Below are 6,780 nucleotides of genomic sequence, written 5' to 3' on the forward strand. Positions count from 1 at the left end.
ATTTGAGCCGAAACTCTAAATATAGCCTTATTTAACTATTTCGAACATGTGCATATATAAAGTTTCACCCAAATCCAATGTTGTTTGGTCATCATTCAATGCAAAAAATGATCATTTTACCCTTAATATAATTTCGGTATCCATACTTTCCTGAATTGTGCCAAAACTCTTGGGATAGGCTTTTATATATCCATTTTGAGTTTGTGCATAAATTTTATCCAAATCCAACACCGTTTCGTTTTCATTTAATACAAAGAACCATTTTAGAAGTCCTACCCTTGTCGACATATTTTGCCATATTCCCAACAAAATTTGGGATTCTATCACCATACAAATGGAAAGTACTTGAAAAAACCTTCACAGTGATATAAGGGGCTTCAATATCGGCCTAGTAGATTCAAAGTTTTTAAGGTTTGAATTTGAACCCTTAATTTATACAAAAAAAATATATATATTTTTTTTTTGAACCCTCAAAAAGAAAAATAAAAAATATGATATGGCTTGTGGGGTTTTGCTGGCCACCCTTCTCCTACAATTCAAATGCAATTAAAGGCTACACGATCATATTGATGGAAAATGAAAGCCTTAGATTGGATCATCTGCACGTACCAACAGGTGAACGTACATGTGAGAATCAACCATCTATCATGTTTTTGTCATTTACAAGGGAAGGAGGGGTTTTTATGGAAACAAAATTAAAACGTGATTGGCACTCACATGTACGTTCACCTGTTGGTATGTGCAAAGGAACCGAACTCGTCTTTTTGTCAAGGCACTCAGTCCCTCAACATCTTTGAAGTCTTTCAACATCCTCAGACCTCGCTCTTTTGTGGAGGCTAGAGGGCGGCATGGTGGTTGTCTCTCAACTAGCCACGCTTGAACCTTCCCACTCTAATGTTTTGATGAAACCATCTTCCCCTGTTAGAATTTTAGTTCTAATAAAACTCTATATGGACATAATTAAATACCTAAACCAGGCTAATTAGGGTTTTGGTCTAATAAAGTGGGGTCATTAAGTTATATTAGAAGTCTAATGTGGACCGGCTTAGATGGGCAGATAGATTCCTATTGGGATTGTGATGAGTCGGACCTATAGGGATTACTATATAAGGAGAGCTAGTCCCCCCTCTACCCAACACAACTTATTATTCTCAATTGCTATTGAGGAGTGCATTCTTGAAAGAGAGGAGATATTCAGTGTTCGTCGTCCCTGCGCATTCGGTATTCTCATCAGGCCAGTTACTTTGGGAATAGAGGGGAAGCACCTAGATCTTTGTTCTTTATTTTCCGCTGCGATCATCATCACTATGGATGCGAAACAAGGTTGGTGGTTCTATCCCTATTTTCTATTATTTATTTGATTGTGTTCTTGAACGCCCTATGGAGATCCTGGCTTTTGGGATCTTGTCCCTATTCGGATCGATTTATTATAACATCCCCAGCCCAAGCTAACGGTTTGGCTGATTTCCCTTACATACTTCCATTTTGAACCTGTCTTGTACGTGAAGACTGGCAATGGACGCTGAAGACATTCTGGATTTGAGTCCCTTAGATCTTTAGATTCTCCTTTTGTAATCTTACCTTATGTGCTTATTCGATCCATTTGTTATCAATAAATCTATCTCTTTTTCTACATATCGATATCTGATTGATATGGATCGATTAATATGGTATGAACATTCATTTTTAATTTAAAAAAAATATTATTTTGATCTTATATTGGCCCGAAAAATGACCCAATCCATATATCAGTATCGGTATTGCCGGTGACCGACATCAGTGCCAATACCGTGAAGTACATCCATGTCTTTTGATGGTTGGATATGACTCTTGGAATAGCGCCAAGCAACTTCCTACAATAGGTAGGAAATATAGAGGGGGTTCAAGACTTTAAGCTAAGCACAAAAAGAGAACAATGCTTGTATTTTTTTTAAAGCAAAATAAACTTGTTTACCCCTCTATATATGTTTCTTTGTATGCCTATCCCACAAGGACTACGAGAGGCTTCTAGACGTATGGAAATATATTGAAAATTTTGGTAGTTGGATTGATTGGCAGCACTCTCTATATTGGACTTGGACATATTTCCTCTCTCTTAGCAATTAACATTTGGGAAAGGGTTCGCTGAACCTAAGGAGTAAGTTTAGAGAGCCTTTTCCCTTAACAATTTTATGTCAACTTTAAGTCTGTAAATATTCATAGGGTGGAAGAACATTAACAAGTGGTCTAACATACACTAGTGCCTCCATGTGTCTAACTCTCTCCCTCTTATGAAATGAAATATCTGTCTACTATTGTGGGAGGAGAGGATAGACACAAGGATGCACTACCGCACGCTATGTAGTCGAATAGTGAACTCAAGGCCAATATTAGGAAACTCCAACATCTCTCTCTAGTTTATAAACTTTCAGTGCTAATAAATAGTGTACCCAAATGCTTGTGTTTTTCTAGGGTTGATGTTCTCTGTACCGTAGCGCAACCTGCACTCAGACACATGGGCCACCCATTCAGGGGTGCAGGGTGGTCAATGTATCTAGGCGCAACCTGTGAACATTTGGCCATTTTTTTAAAAGCAAAATAAACTTGTTTACCCCTGTATGTTTATTTGGCTTGTTTACCCCTGTATGTTTCTTTGGTATGCCTATACCACAAGGACTACGAGATGCTTGGGCATTAGGGTTCGAAGAGATAGAACGTATGGAATTATATTGAAAATTTTGGTAATTGATTTGATTGCCAGCACCCATGTTGGATTTGGGACATATTTCCTCTTTTTTATCAATTAACAAATGGGAAAGGGTTTTTACCAAAAAAAATAACAATAAATGGAAAAGGGTTCGCTGAACCTAAGGAGTAAGTTTAGAGAGTCTTTTCCCTTAACAATTTTATGTCAACTTTTTTTTTTGGTAAGAATTTTATGTCAATTTTAAGTCTAGAAATATTCATAGGGAGGAAGAACATTGACAAGTTGCATAACATACACTAGCGCCTCCATGTGTCTAACTGTCTCCCTCCTATGAAATGACATATTTGTCCCCTATTGTGGGATGAGAGAGATAAACACAAGAAGACACTACTGTATGCTATGCAGTCAAACAGTGAACTCAGTCCCATATTCATATTAGGAAACTCCAACATCTTTCTCTAGTCTATAAACTTTCAGTACTAGTATATACTACTCATATGAGAGATACTGTCACTACTCACTACTGGCGTTATTTCTACGCTTCTCAGTTAATGGCATATATTTTCTGTTTGTATAAAAAAGAAAAGGGAAATTTACGAAACACCCCCTGAAAATGGGTCGAAACTCAGATCACCCCCTGAAAATTGAAAATACTCAGATCACCCCCTCTTTACTAACGGTGTTAGTCTGCTGTTAGTTATTGGTGTAAAATGACTATTTTACCCTTGTACTAAATCATTAGAATAAATTTACAATACTACCCTTCCGTCATCTTCAACCTAAAATACCCTACCCCTTTCCTTGCAACTCCGCCACCGCCGCCTCTGCTTTGCTCAACTCCAATGAGCCATCAAAGCTCTTTATCGGAAAAAAAAAAATGAGCCATCAAAGCTCAACTCCAATGAAAAAACAATTGAAAATAAATCAATTCAATCAGATCTAACACATACGGGATGCCAAAAGCCATAAAATCAGAATTTTGTACAACTTCTGTTAATTTCAATCCCAGAAATGCAACAAAAAAAACTAACTCAGACATATAAGGAAATTAAAACGACATCACAAAAATGCCAAAAACCATCCTCAAATTAAAGGGGAAAAAAAAACCTCAAACCTGCAAAAGAATGATCGCCAAAGAACGAAACACACACCATCAAACCTTGATCACAGAAGCGGAAACCTGCTACAGATCTGAAGATGGAGCACGCTTCCCCTCACGAGAGGGCAGCCTCACTCTCGAGGAAACCGCGCCTCTGCTAATCGCAGACCCAACAAGAACTGGAGAGCAAACCCTCGTCCTAATCTGGTATACCGTTTTAAAAAAATTTCAGTTGTGAAATTACAGAGAGCAATACGGCATATGCCGGATTGGATCCAGTATACCGTTTCACAAAAACCCATAGATGTGACGAAACGGTATACCGAATTTGGATCCGGTATACCGTTTCGCTAGCATATTTTCACAACTTATAGCCGTTTGGGGGGACACCAAGCCAATAATTGTTCAATTTTTTAGACAAAACGGTATACCGGATCCAAATCCGGTTTACCGAATTTGGATTTTCAGGCAGTTATTGGCTTTATGCACAATATTTTGCTTCTCCTTCTTCCTCATGACCTGCAACTTAATCTGAGTATCCACCTGAGAATCAAACTCAATTCGCCATGGCTTATTACATCATCAACTACTCCAAACTCCGTGTCTGGAAAGTACCCACATTCAATAATTTATCTCATTATTTCAGATTTCTTCTTAATTTCTCTGTTTTAAATTTTGACCACTTTTTATGGTTTTGATTGTGTAGCTCATGGAGTATAGTAGGATGGTTTACTTGGATGCGGACATTCAAGTGTACGAAAACATAGATCACCTTTTTGATCTTCAAAATGGGTACTTCCATGCAGTGATGGATTGTTTCTGCGAGAAGACGTGGAGCCACACTTCGCAGTACAAGATTGGGTACTGCCAGCAGTGTTCGGACAAGGTCAAGTGGCTTGCCGAGAATTGGATCCGGCATATGCCATATTGAAGGCAATGGTTCAAGATTTACCTTCGATTTACTCTTGCACGGATGTAACTTTCCTCTTTCTTGGCAGAGCAGCGTCTCTGTCAGAAATTAGGAAGAGAGTGAAGAACGAAGAACGAAGGGTGGTTGAATAAGGGTGCTTCAATAAGGGCGTGAGTCAAGGCAGTCTCGGCAACCAATTTTTCAAATTCCTTGTCTTTCTTCAGTCTGGCGAAGTTCACTTTTGGAGTTGCAGGTTTTTTGGGAAGAGAGTGAAGAAGGAAGAAGATAACATTAGACTTTGGGGGGTTTTTCTCAGCAAGGGTAATATTGTAACTTTACATTCCACAAGGGTAGTTTAGGGTTTTAAAAATTATTTAAATGGCTGACTTCATCGTTTAACGGTGGACCACTAACAGTAGGGTTGAATCTGAGTATTGGGCTCTATTCCAAGAGGTGATCTAAGTATTTTCAAATTTCAGGGGGTGATCTGAGTTTCGACCCATTTTTAGGAGGTGTTTCGTAAATTTCCCAAAAGAAAACAATGCATCTTTTGAGAAGCCAAAAAGCAATATAAGAGAATTTGAAAGCTAAACCTTAAAACAATATGGTAAAAATTTTCTAACGATGCCATGGTACTATTTCATTCTCACATGAGATTTTTTATTATTTTCTCTATTTAACTCTGACCATGTGGGCCTCGTGTGAATGATACTATTGTCTATATCACCATTGGTGTGAGATGCAAATTTCTCTCCAAACTAGCATCGTAGGAAACCATTCCTCAAACAATATATATGCACTATAGAAGTATTGACTAGTGCAGGCATTAGGACCCTTATTGGATTGGAGCAAGGTCTCTCTAGATTATACCCCAAAAAACAAAAAAAAAAAAAAAAGGTCTCTCTATATCATGGTTTGAGGAATTGGTATCCGATTGGATGATTCGTATTGATGGAGACGGATATCGATTCTTGAGCGATCCCATATGGATCAGTATGGATAAGGGTAAATATGTAAAAAAATCCAAATTTCTAAAGGAAACAACGGTAATCTGAACGATCCAGACCGGCATCAGGTCGATATTGGTTATCGATACCAATTACTAAAATGAAAAATTACACTGCCACCCCCCTGAGGTTTGCCCTAAATATAGTGCGACCCCTGTGTTTTGAAAATATACACTCGGACCCCCTGAGTTTAGGGTACTTGTTACACTCAGCCCCACTCTATTAGAGTATTCCCGTTAATTGCTGACGTGTTGGCCATTGATGCCTTAAAATGAGAAATATACCCTTGATGGGGTGTGAGCTTACCACTTTACCCAACTTGGCATCGTTAGAGTTGTGAAACCAAACAATGTCGTTAGATCTTGGTTGTAGACACACCCTACTTGCTGCAAGTTGTGATTGGGAGAGAGTGATTGGGGTTGGGAAGAAATTAGGACACACAACAGAGAGAAAAGAAGAAAAGTGTGACTGGGTTGAGAAAGGAGATGATGGGATTGTTGATAGAGGTGTTGGAAGTCACACCTTCATTGTTTATGGTACAAGTGAGAGTGGGGCAATGGCCACGAATTTCCCTTTCATATGGGGTTACTGAAAGAGGGCAGAGGATGGCAGACATAATAGTGGGGTGGTCGGAGGTTGCAGCGGTGGTTGAAGAAGAAGAATAAAGAAGAAGAGGAAGAAATAGTGGTGGGTCCCATTATGTTAGAAAAATAAAAAATTAGAATATGATTACTTGAAGGACAAAATTATCATTTAAATTTTATACTTCCATTCGGGGGTTCACTCAGGGGGCGCGGTTTTATAATTTAAAAACACAGGAATCATTCTGTATTTAATACAAACCTCAGGGGTGATAGTGTAATTTTCCCTTACTAAAACCATGGTCTAGATTAAAGTTATCCATAATATGTGGAAGTATCGATGTTGTACCAAAAAATTAAAAAAAAGTATCGATGTAATTTCATAGACTCATTCTACATGAAGAACATAAACGAGATGGTGAAACGAAGAGATCGATCGAGAGAACCTCTTTCTGTTATATGTCGGACTTCTATCAAAATAGAGTCAAGCACTTCTT

Source organism: Telopea speciosissima, chromosome 3 (assembly GCF_018873765.1).
Source record: "Telopea speciosissima isolate NSW1024214 ecotype Mountain lineage chromosome 3, Tspe_v1, whole genome shotgun sequence".
Classification (NCBI taxonomy): Eukaryota; Viridiplantae; Streptophyta; class Magnoliopsida; order Proteales; family Proteaceae; genus Telopea; species Telopea speciosissima.